At 43.3% G+C, this 20,530-nt stretch overlaps 1 protein-coding gene across 13 annotated transcripts in view; it reads right to left on the bottom strand.

The window, feature by feature from the left end:
* The window catches only part of TRERF1 (transcriptional regulating factor 1), a 194,614-nt gene that overhangs the window by 101,654 nt on the left and 72,430 nt on the right, over positions 1-20,530 (bottom strand). For 10 of the 13 annotated variants that reach the window (XM_078055322.1, XM_078055321.1, XM_078055320.1 and 7 more), the window contains one exon: positions 14,087-14,169. The exons of the other annotated variants lie outside the window; for them this stretch is intronic. The gene's annotated coding sequence lies outside the window, so the exon portion shown is untranslated. The remainder of the gene's footprint in view (positions 1-14,086; positions 14,170-20,530) is intronic. 13 annotated transcript variants of the gene reach the window in all.

The raw sequence follows: 20,530 nt of genomic DNA, 5'->3' as shown, positions 1-20,530 counted from the left end.
GTGTAGGGTTTTCACTGGAAAGCTGTTACCCAGCCAGGGACTACATTTCCCAGCATCCCTTCTACTTAGGTGTATCCATGTGACTATTCCCACCAATGGAATATAGGCAGAAGTGACATGAAGCACTTTCAAGCTGAGGTGGTTAGTAAGTAGCATGCCTTCTCGATGCTCTCTTCCTCCAACCGCCAACTAGATGCAGAGGACCCCAAAGCCCCAGAGAATGGAAGAATCATAAGAGGGAAGGACCCTGGTCCACTGAATCACTCACTGGAGGGCTGACCACCAAACAGAAGCACCTATGTTGATTAAGAAATAAACCTCTACTGTGTCAAGTTAAATTTGTGGTTTTAACTGTTTCATCAGCAAGTGTTACTTTAACTAATTTATGCATATAGAAGAATTACTGAAAGGTAAATTACCAAATTTTACCCACTGCACTGTCTGACAGACAAATTATAGGTAAATTTTTTTTTAAATGTATTCTTGGGGCACCTGGGTGGCTCAGTCAGTTAAGCGTCTGCCTTTGGTTCAGATCATGATCCCAGGTCCTGGGATCGAGTCCTGCACTGGGCTCCTTGCTCAGCAGGAAGCCTGCTTCTCCCTCTCCCTCTGCCTGCCACCCCCCCTGCTTGTGTTCTCTCTCGCTCTGTCAAATAAAAAATAGAATCTTTAAAATAAATAAATTAATTAATTAAATAAAATAAAAATAAAAATGTATCCTTTCCACCACAAACATCTTATTTAATAACCAACGAAGATATTAAAATAAAAAAGCAAACTTTAGAGGGCAATGCTATATAATGAAACCCCTCAGTAAAATATTGAGTGAGATTACAAAAATAAAAATGTAGAAAATTACAAAGTCTCAAAGGAAAAAAAAATCTAGATTTACAACTTTTAAAAATCTCCTAAAATAATTCCAGACAAATGATTTTTCAAAAATGACCTAAAGTTAAATGACAACAAACTAAGGAGAAAAACTGCAATGTATACACTATAGGAAATATCAGTGTCCTTTAATATGTGAAGAGCCCTTATGAATCAGGAAGTGGGGGGATTTAAATACAATAATTGGGGGGGAAGATATAAACACCTAGTCATAAAATAAGAAATACTGATGAACACTTACAGAAAGATTTCCAAGTCACTAATAATTTTAAAAATGCAAATTAAAATAAGATATTCTTTATCCCTCTACCAGACTGACAAACATTTAAAATATTGTAACTATAGCGCCCAGTGTTGCTGAGATTATGGTCAAGTGGGTAATCACATGCTACAGGAGGAAGTTCAAAATGGCATCATATTTCCAACAAGCAGTCTGCCATGATAGAGAAAAAAGCCATAAAAACTCTTGGATTTTCTAGATATTTCTCAGAAGAGATAAGTACGCAGAATTGTTTGAAAAGGAAAACAAAATGAAACAACTTAGATATCCAGTCCAAAGGACTGGTTAGACCAATAAATTATGGCATGTGTGTGTGTGTTTTCACATATTAGAATAATACACAGCCATAATATTAAGTTATGGGGAAGATCTAAATGTAGCATAAGAGTGTCCACAATATAAAAAAGCAGGATACAAAACAATATAGATAGTATAATTTCTTGTTTAAAGGTGTGTATGTATAGGAGTATATATTGTAAATGCGCAAGGAGAGTATAGAAGGATTCTTATAAAAATGTTGAGAGTAGTTATTCCAGGGGGTGGGAATGTGGGTGACTTTCATTTCCTTCTTTATACTTTTCTATACTTTATACATTTTCAGCTGTGAATATGTATTACTCTTATTTATATTTTATTATGAAAAATTCTAAACATATATACAAAAGTAGCAAGAATGTATGTATTCACTGCCCAGCTTCAATTATCATACATGGCTGACCTTGTTTCATCTATACTTCACTATGGTCCCTACACCTGGGTTATTTTAACATAATAGGTCTTTTAAAATTTATTACATAATGCTGCCCCTCCTTTTCCATGCCATTTTATTTGTGAGCAATGTATGGGCATATGTTCCAAGAACTTCCTGACTACATCCTTATGGTGTCTTTTAACATCTTCCTCTATCCCTTGTATTTTCTTTCAACCAAGGTTTAGTTCTAGTGTCTGCTTGACTTCAGGTTCCATTAAATTTTTGTAAGACTATCTCAAATCACTGTATTATTTTTGTAACCAGACAAAACAGTAAGCTAAAAAATGTTTTAAAGGAACCCAAAGAAATGCCAGCCTTTCTAATTAATCCATTTCAGCATTGCAGTAAACTCAGTATCCAAGAGATTTTTTCAGAATACAGGCTAGGGCAAGACTTTCTCACACAAGAAAGATGCTCAGTGACTATTCATGGATGCATTTACTTTTCCAAATACATTCCTTTTACATTTCAAGTCCATCTTGGGGCACCTGGGGCTCAGTCACTTATACATCTGCCTTTGGCTCAGGTCATGATCCCAGGATCCTGGGATCGAGCCCCATGTGGGGCTCCCTGCTCAGCAGAGATCCTGCTTCTCCCTCTCCCTCTGCCCCTCCCCCCACTCTGCGTGCGTGCACGCGCTCTCTCTCAAATAAATAAAATCCTTAAAATCAATCAATCAATCAATCAATCAATCCTTCTGCCTCAGTGGTGAAGTCTATCACTCTCTGAGCAAAGGCACTCACTCCACTGGAAGCTTAAGTCATCCTATAATTGCAGAAGTCTCTTCAATTTTCCTTTCTTTTTAAAAAAATGTAACATAAGCACAGACACGCATGCCCCAGAGATATTGTGGGTTCAGCTCCAGATCATTGTAAGAAAGTGAATATAGCAATAAAGTGCTTCAGATGAATTTCTCACTTCTCAGTGCATATAAAAGTTATGTTTATACTATGCTGTAGTCCATTAAATGTTCGATAGCATTATGTCTAAAAAAAAATAATGTACATAACTTAATTTAAATACTTTATTGCTGGGGTGCCTGAGTGGTGCAGTCGGTCAGTTGAGCATCTGACTCTTGGTTTCAGCTTGGGTCATGATCTCAGGGTCATGATCTTGGGGTTGTGAGATGGAACCCCACGTCGGGCTCCTAGCTCAGTATGGAGTCTGATTAAAAGACTCTCTCTCCCTCAGACGATGGACTCTGAAAAACAAACTGAGCGTTCTGGAGGGGAGAGGGGTGGGAGGATGGGTTAGCCTGGTGATGGGTATTAAGGAGGGCGCGTTCTGCATGGAGCACTGGGTGTTATGCACAAACAATGAATCATGGAACACTACATCTAAAACTAATGATGTAATGTATGGGGATTAACATAACAATAAAAAATTTTAAAAAAAGACTCTCTCTCCCTCTCCCTCTGCCCCTCCCCCCTCAAATAAATAAATAAATCTTTTAAAAAATAAAATAAAATACTTTATTGCTAAAAGAAGCAAACCGTCATCTAAGCTTTCAGTGAATTATCATCGTTCTGCTGGAGGAGGGTCCTGCCTCGATGTTGGTGGCTGCTGACTGATCAAGGTGGTGGTGGCTGAGGACTGGAGTGGCTGTGGCAGTTTCTTAAAATAAGAAACAGTGACATTTGCAGCATCATTTGGCTCTTCCTTTCAGAATGATTTCTCTGTAGCATGTGATGCCGTTTGATAGCATTTTACCCACAGCAGAACTTGTTTCAAAACTGGGAGTTAATCTTCTCCCACCCTGCTGCTGCTTTATCAACTACGTTTACATAATATTCTAAATCCTTTGCTGTCAATTCAGCAGCATCTTCACCAGGTGTAGATTCCAACTCAAGAAACCACTTTCTGTGCTCGTCCACAGGAAGCAACTCCTCATCTATGAAAGTTTGATCATGAGACAGCAGAAATTCAGTCACCTCCTCAGGCTCCAAGAGTAACATCAAAGAACACGGACCACAGATCACCATCATAAATATAAACGGTCATGAACGAGTTTGAAGTACTGTGAGAATTTCCCAGATGTGACCCGGACACACAAAGTGAGAAAATGCAGTTGGAGAACTGGCACCGACGCACCCCCTCAATGCAGGGTTGCCACAAAACTCTGCGAATCGCAATAACCTGAAGGACAGTAAAGCAAGGTATGCCTGTAAATGAAAATTTGGAAATGAAAGACTGAACCATCCATAATTTCACTCCTCTAACACAGTCACTGTTACCTTCATGCTTTCTTCCCATCTTTATGAGGGATACAGATTTTGTACATAATTGTACTCAGTGAATATGGGTTTTAATACTCCTTTGTTAAATTAACACTAACTACATTAAAAATACTTGTAGCTTTTTTTTTTTTAAGATTTTATTTACTTATTTGACAGAGAGAGATACAGTGAGAGAGGAAACACAAGCAGGGGGAGTGGGAGAGGGAGAAGCAGGCTTCCCACGGAGCAGGGAGCCCGATGTGGGGCTCGATCCCAGGACCCTGGGACCATGACCTGAGCCGAAGGCAAACGCTTAATAAAACGCAAAATACTTGTAGCTTATGTTAAGGTATAAAAGGGGAAGCCTGGGTGGCTCAGTCGGTTAAGTGTCTGCCTTCGGCTCAGGTCATGATCCCAGGGTCCTGGGGTAGAGCCCCACATTGGGCTCCCTGCTCAGCAGGAATTCTGCTTCTTCCTCTCCCTCTGCGCCTCCCCCCACTCATGCTCTCTCTCTTTTTTTCAAATAAATAAAACCTTTAGAAAATAAATTTAAAAATTTAAAAAGAGCAATAATATATATACCTATGTCCCTAGCCCAGCTTGAGAAAGAGAACTTTACCATCCCCTAGATAGCTCCCACGGGCTCTTCCCTCATCCTCTTCTCTCCTCCCCCCCCCACTAGCCTGAATTTTTGCCTATGCTTGCTTGTTCTTATAGGGTTTGCCACATGCATGTGGATGCCTAAACACTCTATCACTAGTTTTGTATGTATCTGAACTTTATGTAATTGGGATCAAGTTGCTCTTCTGCAACTTGATTTTTTTTTAATTTTATGTTTTCATTTTAATTCCAGTTAGTTAACATACAGTATTATATTAGTTTCAAGTATACGATATAGTGATTTAACAATCCCATACATCACCTGTGCTCATCATGATAAGTGCACTCCTTCATCCCCATCACCTATTTAACCCATCCTCCTAACCACCTCCCCTCTGGTAACCAGGAGTTTGTTCTCTCTAGTTGAGTCTGTTTCTTGATTTCTCATTCAATCTCTCTTTTTCCCTTGGCTCATTTGTATCTTTCCTTAAATTCCACATATGACTGAAATTATATGGTATTTGTCTTTCTCTGACTGCCTTATCTCACTTAGCATTATACTTTCTAGCTCCATCCATGTCACAAAATAGAAAACCCGGAAGTGAACCCAGAACTATATGGTCAATTACTCTTCAACAAAACAGGAAAGAATATCCAATGGGAAAAAAGACAGTCTCTTCAAGAAAAGGTGTTGGGAAAACTGGACAGCAACATGCAAAAGCAAGAAATTACACCACCTTATTACATTATACACAAAAATAAATTTAAAGTGTATTAAAGACCTAAATGTGAGACCTGAAACCATAAAAATCCCCTAAGAGTACACAGGCAAGTAACCTGTTTGACATCAGCCATAGCAACTTTTTTTCTAAACAGGTCACCTGAGGCAAGAGAAACAAATGCAACTTCCTTTTTTACTTAACAGTTGTGTTCCTGAGATCCTTCTTCTGTTGTCCTAGGCAGCTATGGGTCATTCAATTCAACTGTGCAACTATATAGCTGTATTCCATAGTGAAACCACACCACAATTTATACTGCAATTTCTATACATAAAATTATATTGTAAATATCATGTCACATTACTACATATCTTCAAAATAATTGTTAATTATAGTACAGTATTATGCTGAGAGAAGAATATTTTACTTTATAGTTACCCAACAGTTGGACATTAATTTTGTGTGTGTGTGTGTGTCTACTTTGTAAATAATGCATCAGGGAGCATCTTTGTCTAAATAGCTTATTAAGTATAGTGTATTATTTCTTTCACGGAGGGAATGTGGGAAGATGGTCCACAGAAGTGGTATTACCAGATCAAAATGTATGAATAAATAATATGGCTCTTTAATATATTGTATAACTGTTTCACGATATTGCAATACCAACAGAATTGGGGATTACCATTAAAAATGTATTCTTTGGCTAATATGTTAAAATAGTATTTTGCTGGCATTTTAATCTACATATCTCTTATTACAAAATTGACCATTTCCCATATATTTGTATGGTACTGTATGTAGTCACCTATTCAAGTGTTCCAACAAGGTTTTAATTTTTGTAATCAGTATTTTTTAATTTGTTTGAGCTTGTCACAAAATAAAGATACTAATTCTGTCATGTTACTGCAGATCTTTTCCCAATCTACTGTTACCCCATTGGTTTTTTACATGAAGAAATCTTTGATTTTTCTTTTTTCTGTAGTGTGACTGACTATTCTTTTCCTGTTCTAGTGTTTTTCTTTTGTTTCTAAGCAATATTCAATTCTATAGATTTCCTATGCCTCTACATTTTGCACTTAATTGTTTAATCAATATGTAATTCATTTGGTGAAGTCAGAATGATTTTTTCCAAATTGCTAACTATGCATCAAAATTATTTATTGAATAATCTTTCCTTCCCCACTGATTTCTGATGACTTCTTTATGATTTATCAAATTATTTATGCAAGGATCTGCTTCTGAACTGTCCTGGTTCACTTACCTACTTCCTCCTCTTATGCCAGCATCACAGTGTTTTAATTACAAAGACTTCATTATGCATTTTAATATCTGGTAGTGCTATCTACTGTAATATCCAATAGATCTAACTCCCTTCTCCTGTAGCCATTTCCAGAATTCCCCTGAGGTTCTCATCTACTTATTTTTCCATATAGACTGAAAACCATCTTGTGAAATTTTAAAAATCCTGATGGGACTTTGAGAAGAATGGCATTACACTCATGAACTGATTTCAGAAGTATCCAAAGCCTTAGCTGTTTGTTTTTTTCTTAAGATTTTACTTATTTATTTATTTTAGAGAGAGAGAGCATGTGAGAGAGAAGCAGGGGTAGGTAGGGGCAGTGGGAGAGGGAGACAGAGAATCTCAAGCAGACGCCACACTGAGCGTGGAGCCTGACACAGGGCTTGATCTCAAGACCATGAGATCATGACCGGAGCCAAAATCAAGAATCGGATGCTTAACCTACTGAGCCATCCAGGTGCCCCTCCAAATCCTTCGTTTTTATCTCCCTGTCTAGAAGTAATCTCTTTAAGCCTTCTTGATCTACAACTAAGCAATCTGTAATGATAATTTTATCTTTTTCTTTACAGTATTTAGTCTCTAAAGTTACTACTTTCATAACTTTCTACATTTGCTTTTTGTTTCGATCTTAGCCATATCCCATAATGCCTTTATTGGGGCCCCCCAAAAGTATAATGACAGTGGGCTGTATGAACTCAATCTTCCTTATCATATGAAGGAATGGTCATTTTATATACTTGTTTTTAAGCGGTTTGTAAAACTTAGAAGTTGAATTGACTGAATGTTCTTCTGGAATTAATGAGATTATTGCATATTTTTACTTAAATAATTTATGTGAATCAAATGAAAATCTATATATATGAAGCCATTCCTGCATTCCATAACCTACTTGGGTATGGTGGAACATTCACATACCCTATTGTTGAAATCTACTCACTAGAATTTTATCTAAAATTGTTACATTCCTGAGAGAGACTGGTATACAGCTTCCCTCTGGGGGCTTGCCAGATTTGTTATCAGGGTCATGTTCGCTTAAAAAAAGAATCTGGAAGTTTTCCATCTTTTTTTTAAATCCTGGAACAGTTTATATAACACAGAAATTACCTGTTCCTTGAAAGTTTAAAAGAACTTTCAAAGGCCTTTTTATATTTTAAAATATTCCACCTGGCACAGGTTTCTGTGTGTGCGCGTGTGTATGTGCGTCCACGCGTGCCTGTGTCCGTGTGGATATTACCATATTTGCATACATTTCAAATGATAGTAAGATATTGATCTCTAATGGAACAGGGAACAGTTTTAGGATAATTTACTGCCTTCCTTTCCCCATGAAAAAGAAGTAAATGCCCAAGAGGATAAAGTGCTAAGAAATAACCCATTTTCCCAGGCTTTCATTCTAAGAACCTCCTTTTTAGGGTCCCAGAAGGGAGGTTATAGATGGTGGTCAGGGAATACTGAATGCTGACCCATCCACACTTCATTGAGGCTGACCAAGTCTGGCATCCACAACTTTACCACTGACATTTGGACTTAGGAAATCCAAGATCTGAAAAGAAAAGGAGATCACTAGTCTACCTAGGTCACCTTGAATTCTGTGGTAAAGGTCTTCCAAATCTGTAATCCACCAAGCCACCTGCAGGACACTGTACCTATTCCAAAGCAATAATTCTAAGGCTTTCTCTACTTACTGCAGGGCTCCTGGACCAATGACCCTGCAAGCACTTCAAGGGAATCACAAATAAAGATTCAGAATTAATATGCACAGAAACTTCGTGTCCGTTCGTAACCCCCCCAACCCAAATTCATATGTTGAAATCCTAGCTCCCAATCTGATAGTAGTAGGAGGTGGGGCCTCTGGGAATCAGCTTGGTTAAGATGAGTCACAAGGGTGGAGCCCCCCTGATGGGATTAGTGTCCTTAGAAGAAGAAGAGTCTCCAGAGCTTCCTCTTTTCACAAGGGCACAAAGAAGAGGTCAAGTGAGCACACAGCAAGATGGCGGCCACCTACAAGCCAACATTAAGAGGTCTCAGAATGAAACCTGCCTTGCCAACACCTTGATCTTAGACTTCCCAGCCTTCGGAACTGTTAGAAATAAATTTCTATTTTAAGCCACCCAGTCTGTCGTATTTTGTTATGGCAGCCCAAGCTGACTAAAGCAAGGGGGTTGTGGTAATGTCTGTCCAAAAGAACACTGAGCTACAGCTATACACACTGAAGAGCCTGCCGTAGAGAGAGAGACACCCGAATAGAAACAAGTGGTAAGGAGTCTGAACAAAGGTGGAGTGTCTACTAGAACAGGCGAGGACTGTGCTGTAGGAGCACATGTGAGAATATAAACAGGACTCAAACAGTGACACGGTGCCCAAGAATGAGGCTGTGAACAGGGCAGGAACTGCATATGTGGTGTGTTGCAGAACGGCCTGCTTTTTCTTGAGAAAGACACATCTTAGTTCATGTCCTTGTTCACAGAGGATCCATGAAATGTTAGAGGTCAGTGACACATTAGGATTAGGTTACCTTTTGTGAGTCAAGGTGATGAGCATTCAAATAGCCTGGCAGGAAGGCATGGACCTCAAAACCCTCTTTGGCACTACGATTCTGTAATTCCATTCAGGATTTCACACAAGCACGCAAGCAGTTTTTTCTCCCCCTCAACAATGACAGAGAAGTTGCTTTCACACCAGTCATGGCCTCACACAGAAGCTTAATCCCTGGCTGGAAGGCAAAACATGTTTGTGGCAAAGCCAAGCAAGCATGTGAAGTGAAGCAGAATGAGGAATGTTTTATTACTGTTTTGGATGCCAGGGGTGGTTGGGTGTATGTTTGGGGTTTTTTAATGACTCCAAAAGACATCTTAAAAAGTCATACTCTGTTGGCAGCTCCAAGATGCAATTGTTGCTACAAGTACTAACGCTTACCAGCGACTGACTGAGGCACACGCTGATTTTCTCACAAGCACCCTTTCCTTTCTGGGGCTTTTCACCAAATTAAGTTCTCTCTTTCTCTCCTTCCCTCCCCCCCACCCCCTCCCGTGTGAGTGTGTGTGTGCTCTCCCACACACAGAGGCATACACCACACAACGAAAGGCCAAATCCAACTAAACATTTAGCATTTTTAGGGTCAAACTGTGGAAAAAGAAAAACTCTTGATATACCTTTTAATCGGAACGACTTAGGTACTGCAAGATTTTCTTTCTACTGGTAGAAAATTATACTAACAATTCTAAGTTAATGACTTGAGAGTAAACAGTTCCTTCTTTGTAAAATGAATTGGATTCATCAAGACTTGTGTTCAAGTGAATTTCTCCTCCTTTAAGTCAAAAAAAGACATGACTTAAGAGAACTCCTAGGCTCTAAGAGAATCTTCAAAAAAGTAGGATTTTCCTCCCTACACTGCACATTAAGTAAATACCTCCCCATCTCCCCAGTGCTTGCTACCCACAGATTGCAGCACAGGGCCCAAATATGATGTAGTTTTTATAGGTGATATCAGAAAAAAAAAAAATGTTCCTTTCTTGTATGATAATTGTGGTAATGTTAGATATTTCAAAACATCCTTCCACTGAGGATGGCAAAATAAGAAGTTGGTAGCCCTAGGCCAATCCCTCCCAATTTTTTTGACAGTTTCTTCATCCAAGTGATCTATGTATGAGAACCACTTGTCTGAAACAAGGAATTCAGGGTCAATCATCTAGTTATTACTAGTTCTCATCTAGTTACCACAATGGTGACCATCCTCAGGGCCAACAAACAACCTATAGAAAATTTAAGACTAATTGTAGTCAGTATGCAGGGGAGAGAGTATGAAAACTTTTAGGCTCTATAAACTTGTGGTCTATAAGTTCCTGGTTGTTCTGCAAGTTTTTCCTCTATCTGCAGGCCCCTCACTGCACCCTACCCACCCCTCCCTACCAAGCTATCTCCTCCTGGTTTTGAAACACAGGTGCTTTTAAAGCTTGAGGGTACCATTAATCTGGGAACCCCCAAATCAAGACACTTCACCCTGCTGAGATTCTGAGAAGTCGGCCTTATGGTACCAAAGGCTTTATAGAACAATTCACAGCATTTTGTCAGTTAAAATTAAACTGAAATAAATGCCCAAGACTAGCTTCTTGCTACTACAGCATCTCACCCGATCCAAGTGATCCTAAAATCCATCCACCCAGAAAAGCCCAATGGCATGGCTGGTTTGGGAAGCCAAAGCTGAGGAGGGTCACTTGCTCTCTCCAGAGCCTCCACACTGAGAACAAAGGCAAGAAAATCAGCTGGGATACGTCATAACAGGCCCTCAACTATTTATAAAACTTTTCAACTAAGAATATGTTAATAAGTGACTGTAAAATGAAAATCCCCTTTTTTTCCAGGGATTCTATCTACCTTTAACTTAACTGTATGCTACCTAAAATTTTCTTTTATTAGATTTCCCCCAAAATGAATTCTAAAATAAATACCATTCCAGAGGAAAAAAATCCATAAACACTAAATTTTTTAATACCTTGATTTACCTCATCTCTAACTAAACTATTCAGTGACAAATAACATATTTGTTGTGAAGAGAGTTAATTTCCTAGATTATATGTGCACATAAACACATAAATGTGACAATATTTTGAGATATAGGATGCTAATAAAGGTAACATTTATTGGGCCAGCTACTGGGACACTGGACACTTTACTTGGATTACCTCAGTTAATCCTCACAACAAACCTATAAAGTAAGTACTATTCTTACTCCCATTCTATAGATAAGGTTTAAATGAGGAGATTCATTAATGTAATTTAATCCCCACTAACCCAGAATTTGAGTTCAGTGTTTACTCTGGCTATAAAAAGGTTGAATAAGCATATGAGAAATTAAGCAGAATTGTAGAAAGCATGGTTAACCTACTAGAAGAGCCTATGTTTTCAGACATACTGAAAAGCAGATGCTAATTGCAAGCCTTCCAGCAGGAACTGTTTGGGAAGGTTCTGTCTGAAATTATGCTACCGTAGTTAAGATTCAGACTTTCACTAGTTAAAAGCAGGTTTCCTCTCACTGTTACTTCCAAATTAGGAAGTTTCTATAGATGACACAGTATAGTGGATGTCAGGTACCCATTTCCCTTCTCCCCCACCAATACTCAGTTCTGTCCCCTCCTCCTCTTCTCCCAGCCCTGGTGCTTTAGGGAAAGCTTATGCACTCCCCCTCTCCTGAGTGCATAAGTGCATAATCAGAAAAACCTCCCGTCCCTGCCAATCAACAGACGGCTTTCACCTGACTACTGGGATTGGCTGAGGAATGAGCATGTGGCTTAACTCCGGCCAATGAAATGCCAGGGTTGGCTTGCAGGGGATGGAATTCTGGGAAAGATACTTTCTCAGTCTTTTAAGGAGTTACTGGCAGGGATGCTTCTTTCCTTCTGGCCAGAGGGATGCAACTATGAGCCGAGGAACTTCTGCAGCCATTCTGTCTCCCTGAGGATGAACTGACATCATGGAAGAGTGACAGAGAGATGGCAAGAAACTGGATGGTTGATGTCATGTTGAGCTATTTCACACCCACAATGCAGTCCATCCCATCCCTGAACTTTGCAGGTACACGAGTCCATTAATTAATTCCCTGTGCTGTGGGAGCCCCTTTGAGTTTGGTTTTATGATGGTCACAACCCCAGAGGATCCAAACTGATAAATGAGAAAAAAAAGCACTAATTGACAGCTTTCTCCCCATGTGCTTGGATTTTACTTGACACTGTTTCTAAAATGTTTGAGGTGGTTTTGTGTTGGTTTTTTCCTTAAAATGTAACAGGTTTTAAAGAAACACTTTCAAGAATTCATGAGTGGCTTTGGGCAAGTCACCTGACTTTCCTGGGTCTTCCCAACTGTAAAAAGGATGAAGTTTGACTAGAGGACTTTTGTTGCTCCTCCCAGCCCTTACAGCCAACAGTTCTATGTGGCTGACCTTATAATGCAAGGTTTCACTTACTCCACCAAACAAAAACCCCTCTTTGGATAGAAACATCCTTTGTGATATAATTTAAGCAATCTGCATCTCTTGCTTGGTCAGCTATTTCCAATTTGCACCCCTATATCCCCCCTTCTGCAATCAGCTCTGTGCCCCCCAAGGGTCTGATCTCTGTGGACAGCATCAGTATGGCTCCCTGCCTTCTAGCTTCTGGCTGAGCTTCTCCCTAATGGGAGGCGCCATAGGAGGTGGGAGAAAGGACAAGCGAGTTTGGTGAGGATATTTATTCTCTTGGCTCTTTCCCAGCTGTGTTGCTGAAGGTTGACTGCATCCTTCCACCAGAGAGAGCCTTTCCATGGAGCTTCTCTTTCCAGTTCTAATAACCAATCCTTCCCTCTTTCTTTCAGGACTAGGCATGGTAACAGCTCCCCGATACCGCTAGCCCCGGGATACTTCCACATCCTGTGATGGGTTCTCTTAACCCTGCCTACACCACTATAAACAGTCCCTTCAGGGCAGTCTTTTGGATGACTCCATTTGAATACACCATCTGTTTCTTACTAGAAACCCAAGACACGATAGCTTAAAAATTAAATCAAAATCAAGCACAACAAAAAAGAAAACAGAAGCAATCAACTTTGAGTCTCACATAAGAGAGATGAAAAGTGTGGCCCTTGCCAAGAAAAATAACCTGCACATACCAAGAGAATCAAATTAGACACCCACCACCCTCCTTTCCCCACTGTCACTGAGAATTGTGGAAAACAGCCATCCCTTGCTACACCAGGGTTTAAACATTTAAAAAAAAACGTCTGTGTATACACAAACTTACTGACGCTCCAGACAACTTCTGAGGGGGCCTGGCAGGGGAAATCCCAGCTATGTGCCCATTTTCTAGAGGGACAAACTGCTGAGCATGGAAGAGAACGCAGGGCTAGAGCTGATTTAAAACAAACAAACAAACAAACAAAAAGACCACTAGAAATGTCCCAGGGCCAGTTCAAAGGCTCCTTGGTCCAACAATCTGCCTCTTACAGACTCTGGGGGGTTTCTCAGAGCAGCCTTCCGTACTACAATTCTCCAGAGAGGTCTAATCCCCCCTGAACACATCTAGAGCTACCATCCATGAATGTCCTTTGGCTCCTTCATATTCACAACTCTGCAAAGTCAAGAGAGACAAGGCACAATGCCCTCAGCCCCATTCCGAGTGATGCTGAATGCCAGTATGTGAATCCACTACTGCTGACCATTTCCCAAAGAAACCTTCCCAGCAAGTTATGAGTATCCAGGCCCACAGCAGCCTTCCTCCCCTTCTCGGGGCATTTTCCATTCCACAGATATCCAAGGAATGCTTTCAAGGATCCCTTCATCACAAAACATTACACAGCAGCTACCTGTTTCAGGATTAAGAGGCTTAATCGTTCAGGGTCGTCCTGCTTCCATGTCTTCCTCCTTCAGCATCCGAGAGAGCCAGGGCCTGTAGGAGTGACCCAAAAAGCACATTCAGGATATTTGGCTTCAACATGGGAAAGATCCTATCGATCAGGAGAGAATGGAGAAGCAGCCAAGGATGGAGCCCTGAAGAATCCAACAGCAGATGGACCGGCCCAGGAGGAGGCCCCTGAAAGGCTGCTGAGGAAGGTGCCCGAGGGAGAAGAGAATGTAGGAAAGAAAGTCACCCAGTGCCATTCTAGTTCCTCAGGCCTGAAACCCAGGAGTCACCGTGACTCCCCTCTTTCCCTCACACTCCACATCCAGTCTACCAACCAGCAAATGATGTCAGCGGCTTCTTCAAAATACATCCAGACTCACCCCTTCTCATTTACCTCCACCGCCACCACTTTGGTCCAAGCCAGCAGCTTCTCTCCTTGGATTATTGCAATGACTTCCTAACTGGTCTCCCTACTTCCACCCTTGCTTGCCTTTCTAGAATCCACCTATTATGGGGACTGAATTGTGTTATGAGTTGGACTGCATCTCCCCCAAATTCCTTTGTTGAAGTCCTAACCCCCAGTATCTCAGAATATGACCTTACTTGGAAATAGGGTCATTGTGGATGGGGTCATTAGCTGTTGAGATGAGGTCATCCTGGAGTAGGGTGGGTCTCTAACCAGTATGACTGGCATCCTTATAATAAGGGGAAATTAGGAAGCACGCACTCACACGGGGAGTACTCCCGTGTGAAGATTGGAGTTCTGCTGCCACAAGCCCAGGAGCTACCAGAAGCTGGGAGGGGGGCCAGGAACAGATCCTTCTCTAGCGCCTTCAGAGGGAGGGAGGCCCTGTGGACACCTTGATCTCGGGACTCCTGGCCTCCAGAACTGAGAAAATACACTTCTGCTATTTAAGCCACCCAGTTTGTGGTACTTTGTTATGGCAGCCCGAGCTGACTAATACACCATGCTCCCCACAACAGCCTCAGTGATCATTTAAAAATCACTCTTCTGCTCAAAAGACTCCTATAGTGTTTCATCTCTCTCAAAATAAAAGACAAAGTCCTTGAAATGACCTTCGGGGTCCACATGACCTGGCCCAGCCTCTTCCTTGACCTTTTCTTCTACTCTGCCCTTCTCCAATTTCCTCTAGCTAGAATGGCTTCCTCAAACATCATCCCAAACAGGCTCCTCCCTCAGGACCTCTGCACTTGCTCTTCCCTCTGCCCGGAACACTCTTCTCCTCGGGCATCCTTTACTTTCTTCAGGTTCCAGTGACAATGTCACTTTCTCAGTGAGACCCTCCCCCACAACCCCAGCACCCTTCCTATTCCCCTTCCCCATTGTACTGTTCTTTGTAGCATTTATCAGCACCTGACATTTATTTATATTTTTTATCTTCTTCCCTCACACTGGTCTACAAACTCCCTACAAATAAGGGGCATGGTATTATGGTAATGTCCCAGGGCCTGGAACATAGTAGGTGCTCAAGAAATAGTTTCTGAGAGATTTATTTGTGGAATGAAAGAAGCCAAGAGAAATCAGAGGTGCAAAAAGAGGAAGTTGTCCAATGTCAAAAGTAGCAAAGAGTCCAGAAAGATAAGGAGTGAAGTGTCCATTGGGTGTGGCAATATGGAGGCCACAGGTGACCTGACAGGAGGCAGTTCCTGTGGAAGGCGGGAGCCCTCTGCAGCAAATCCAACTAGGTCCCTTCCCTGGGCCGAGCACACCTCCCACAGGCAGAAAGCAGCCCGAGTGGGCTGTGTCAACTAAGGAGCAAAACCTGAGGGCAGATTCTTTCCAGACACCTGTCTCTAAGGGGAGGAGAAAAGGGAATGAGAACTAGAGAGGGTGAAGGTTTGGGGTTTGGTTTCAGCCAGCTGACCTAAGGGGGTGAGGTCCCAGGAGCTACAGGAGATGGGGAAGACTCATGTACAGGAAGAAGGTTCTCTCTGGCCAGGAGGAGGGATGCGTCCATCTCTGAGTGGAAGGAAATCAGGTTGGGATGAGCCACAATGTCAGTACCCACAAGGGAGCGGAGGCAGGAACCTGAGTGGGCTCAAAGCTGAGCTGTTTGGAATTTGTCAATGAATAAATGAAGCCAGGTTGTCTCCTGAGTGAAGAAGGGCAGACAGGAGCTCGACAGGGGGCGCGGTGTGGAACACTCCACTAAGGGGAATCATGCAGGTGCCGGGGCAGCCCTAAAACCGGGAGCCTCTTAAATTTCATGCCCTCAGTGTCTCACCTGAGGGCGTGGTGACCAGTGGGGACCAGGGCTGCAGAGAGAGCTGGCTGCTGGCCAGCAGCACTGAGGGCCCAGCTGAACCCAGAAGCCGTGGTTTCACGGACACACAATCCGCAGGGCTGTGGGGGTTCTGGACAGGCCCTCAGCAGCCTGGATTAGGAGAGTCTTCCCTACACTGAATCCGGAGGCCCCAACAGGCTCCGTCCACTTCTGTCAAGGCTGCATCACTGTCCCAGGCTCTGGGCCCCTGGAGAGCCCTCTGAACACTCCCCTGACGCCTCCCCACAGGTCACAAATTGGGCCTCGTCCCCCACAGGACGACTCAGACTCCACTGAGCACCGGCCACAACGTGTGTGCTGGCCACCACACAAGCCAAACCCGCACACGACCATCCTGTGAAGTGTTATTAGCTTCCACACACAGACGATGAAACGGAGATTCAAGCAATTAAGTAACCTGCTCAAGGTCACATGGGCAGCAAGGGGCAGAGCTGGGGCTTGAAACCTTTCATTTCTCGGTCTTCCTTTCTATATTCATGTCAACCACCCCAGTCCAAGCCTTCAAAGTTTCCCTCCTAAAATTCAACAGGATAAATGTGTTCTTACTCGCCTCCCGGCATTCCCCGTTTCCAGGGCAGCCAGCCAGGTGAGCCTTCCTACAGCACCGTTTTTACCTAGCCCCATCCTGTTCAGTTGGCTTTGACAGCTCCCGAGGCGGGAAAATTTCCAACTCCACAGCCATTCCTTGGGATCCTTCACGAACACTTCTTCAATCTTGTTTCCCACAGGCACCCTCTGCTCCACCCCATCCGGTACGCCCCTCCCTTTTCCAGGCCCCTCAGGCCCCAGGGCCCCACACATTCCTCCCCCTGCAGCCCCGCCCCTCTCACCCCTGGCTCTTGGCCCTCTCCCGCAGCCCACTGAGCGGCACCACCCCAGCTTCTTAGCCCTCCCCGCTCTTCTGAGCCCACTGCATTTCCCCTCCCTGTAGACTGCAAACCCTTTGAGGGTGAGTGATATTTGTGTTGAAAATGCTTGGAATTATCCATTGCTCAACATAGGGTCTCTTAACTGGTAAACACTGCTTGATCTACAGAACGATGCTGATGAAGCTCAGACGATACAGTTGTAGAAGTTTTTCAGAAAATAGAAGAGAACTGGAATGGGCAAAAGAAGGGACACAGGGCCGTCTTGAAGTTTCTGGAAGTGTACTCATTGTTCCTTTGCAGGAGCACCCAGAGTGTGGCATCCTGTAAGAGCTATCCCAGTGAGAAGGAGAGCGCTAGATTTAGCTCCCCCTCCTCTTCCTGCTCCCACATATCCAAGGTCTTGGCATCCTTCCTTAGCTACCCCTTCACATGCTTTCATAGACATAGAAAGATATCATCTCTTCTTCCCTCTTCAAGGGAAGAGCTTGAGATGTGAGAAATCTAGCTCAGTGGGGCTTGTGGTGACCAGAGGAATGGTCAGTGCCAGGTGGCCAGAAGTAGGAAAAAGGATACTCCCTTTCTGGGGAATTGGCAGTTGGCCCTAACCCATTTCAGTCATCAGCCACAGACCACAAAATAATTCTAGGCTTCGTGGGGTCCCAGGGAGAGGATGAATGGGAAAGATCAAAGTCAGCAAAACACTCAAGGGCCATCAAATCACACCCCGTACGGATCGAATGGGCAGCCCCTGAATAACAAGATCTGGGAGAAAACTACAGGGGTCAAGGTGATGCTGTCTGCCAAGAGTTCCAATAAGAAATCAAGATCTCACAAACAATGAATCATGGAACACTATATCTAAAACTAATGATGTAATGTATGGGGATTAACATAACAATAAAAAAATTAAAAAAAAAAAAAAAAAAAAAAAAGAAATCAAGATCTCCTCAAACCGGTGGAACCAAAGGCTCCGGGGGTTCCTCATGACATAGTTGAAATAAGGAGCTCTGGAGTCAGGCCTGGGGTCCAATCCTGACTTTGTCACCCAGGGGCTGGCCAATCTTAGGCTGGTCACTTAACCTTTCTGAGCCTGGTTCCGCATGAGCTACTCTGAGGCCTAAATACAACACACGTATAAAAACATCTAGCACAGTGCCTGGCTTTATATAAGGGGCCCAGTAAATGTTGCCCCCCTCCCTCCTCCCAGCCTTCAAACCTCACAGCTCTCACCCCTGGATAATGAGAACAAGAACAGAGGCTACCGGGCACTTCCCAGAGAGAAGGTCTGCAAAGAAAGATGGCAACCGTCAGCAAAAGGAAGGAGAACAAAGGGCCACCCCACAGCCTCTAAGAGAGAAGCGCCGGACCTCTGTGAACGCCCGGGTTTCAAAACACAACAAAGCTTCGAGCCTCAGACCATACCCAAACAGGAAGTTTGTGACAAACTTAGAAAACATGCAGGCACGGCTGAAAGAGGTTGCACACCCCTCAGCAAAGATGAAAACCAGCACCTTGAGGGGGTCCGTGTGGCATAAAGGAGCGCGTCCGCTCGGCCTTCCCGACACACAAAACTCTTCCTGGGCATCAGGGAGCACCCTGCCTTGTGTTCCTCCTCACCTTAAGCACGTGGCCCAAAGCCCAGGGAGCTGCTCTGGTTTTCCAAAGCCGGGGTCTGGCAACTGCTCCCCACTCTCCGCCCTTGCCCTATGTCCGCAGGCGGTGAGGACAGCGGACACCCTGAACAGCCATGGCCGGGGGGGGCGGGGGACTTAGGTGTGTGGGGTCACTTCTCAGCCGGGAGAAGTGAGCACAGAAAGAGGAAGTGATGTGTGGAGGTGCCCGGCCAGTGGATGTTTCATCAGCACCCACCCCCCTGCACTTCGCCGTGGGGTCATCAGGCTGCCATTTTCCCGCTCTGAAATGCTGCCTGGCACTAACATTTGCATTTGCACCGTTCACACTGGCGTGCGCACCATAGCCTCAATTCATGTGTCTGTAAGGTGCAGGCAAAGAGGGACTCGCCTAACCTCCCCCATTTATGTCCCATGTCCCCACCTAGAGTGAAAACCAGGAGGTCTCTTCCCCGGAGTTCACAATCACCCAGCACCTGTGGGTGGAGCCCTGCTACCAGACCACATGCTTGGTGAGTGTGCGCCACACAATACTCCATTTCGACTACCTCACCGCCTACCAGGCTGTGTGCCTCTTGTCTTGACACACCCTCAGCAAACAGGTCCCCGCTCCCAGCCCTCCCGGGTGGAAGGCCCAAGCATAAACTCGGTCCCCTGATGATCAGCCTCACTGCCCACCCCCTTCTTGGCACCTCCGGCAGTGGTTTCCCCACCTCCACAAGTTAGGTTCCTTTAAAAAAAAAAAATGACTCATTTAGGAAGAGACAAAACCAGAAACTTCAATGGTAAAGATAAAACAGCACCAAGTCTCTTTCAACATCCCCTACTCCATGTAGAAATTAGATCTGATAAAGACTCCCCAGACTGGACCTCTTAATTCGGAACTTACAGTACATACAATTCTTCTAGTGAAAACATTTCCAGTAATGTCTCCTCTCTGAACTTTTCAGGGTCGTCTTCTTCTTCTTCTTTTTTTTTTTTTAAGATTTATTTATTCACTTTAGAGAGAGTGGGCAGGGGCAGAGGGGGAGGGAGAAAGAAACTTTAGCGGACTTCTTGCTGAGCCCAACACAGGGCTTGATCTCACGACCCTGAGATTGTGACATGAGCTGAAACCAAGAATCAGACGCTTGACCGACTGTGCCACCCAGGCGCCCCCAGGGTCTTCTTTATAAATGGAAGTGGACTCAGGCCTCTAGTCAATAGCTTTTTCAAAATGAGAGAATGAGAAAGTAAAGTCCATGCTCTCAACTCTTGGCACAAAAATTAATTGATGGTTCACTATGTTTATGATTCCAGCTCACTGGGCAAAGGATGCTGGCATTGTATCACTGGTCTACTGAGAATCATGGGGAGTCTTCCTTAGAAAGTAAAACTTCTTGGTAGGTAACAAGTTTATATAACATTGCTGCACAGTGTTTGAAAGGAATAAAATTATATAATACCATACATAGAACTGTAACATCTTGGGGCTAAAATGAGCAAATAGGAGAATCCTAACCCAGGGGTTCTCAACATTGGCTGCGTTAAAAAAATTCCTAGGCCCCACCCCCAAAGATTCAGACACCTTTTGGCTGGAATGGGGCTCTGGGATTGGGTA

Source organism: Halichoerus grypus, chromosome 9 (genome assembly GCF_964656455.1).
Source record: "Halichoerus grypus chromosome 9, mHalGry1.hap1.1, whole genome shotgun sequence".
Taxonomy (NCBI): domain Eukaryota; kingdom Metazoa; phylum Chordata; class Mammalia; order Carnivora; family Phocidae; genus Halichoerus; species Halichoerus grypus.
The sequence above is the reverse complement of the archived record's forward strand: the minus strand, read 5'-3'. Positions and strand labels throughout refer to the sequence as shown.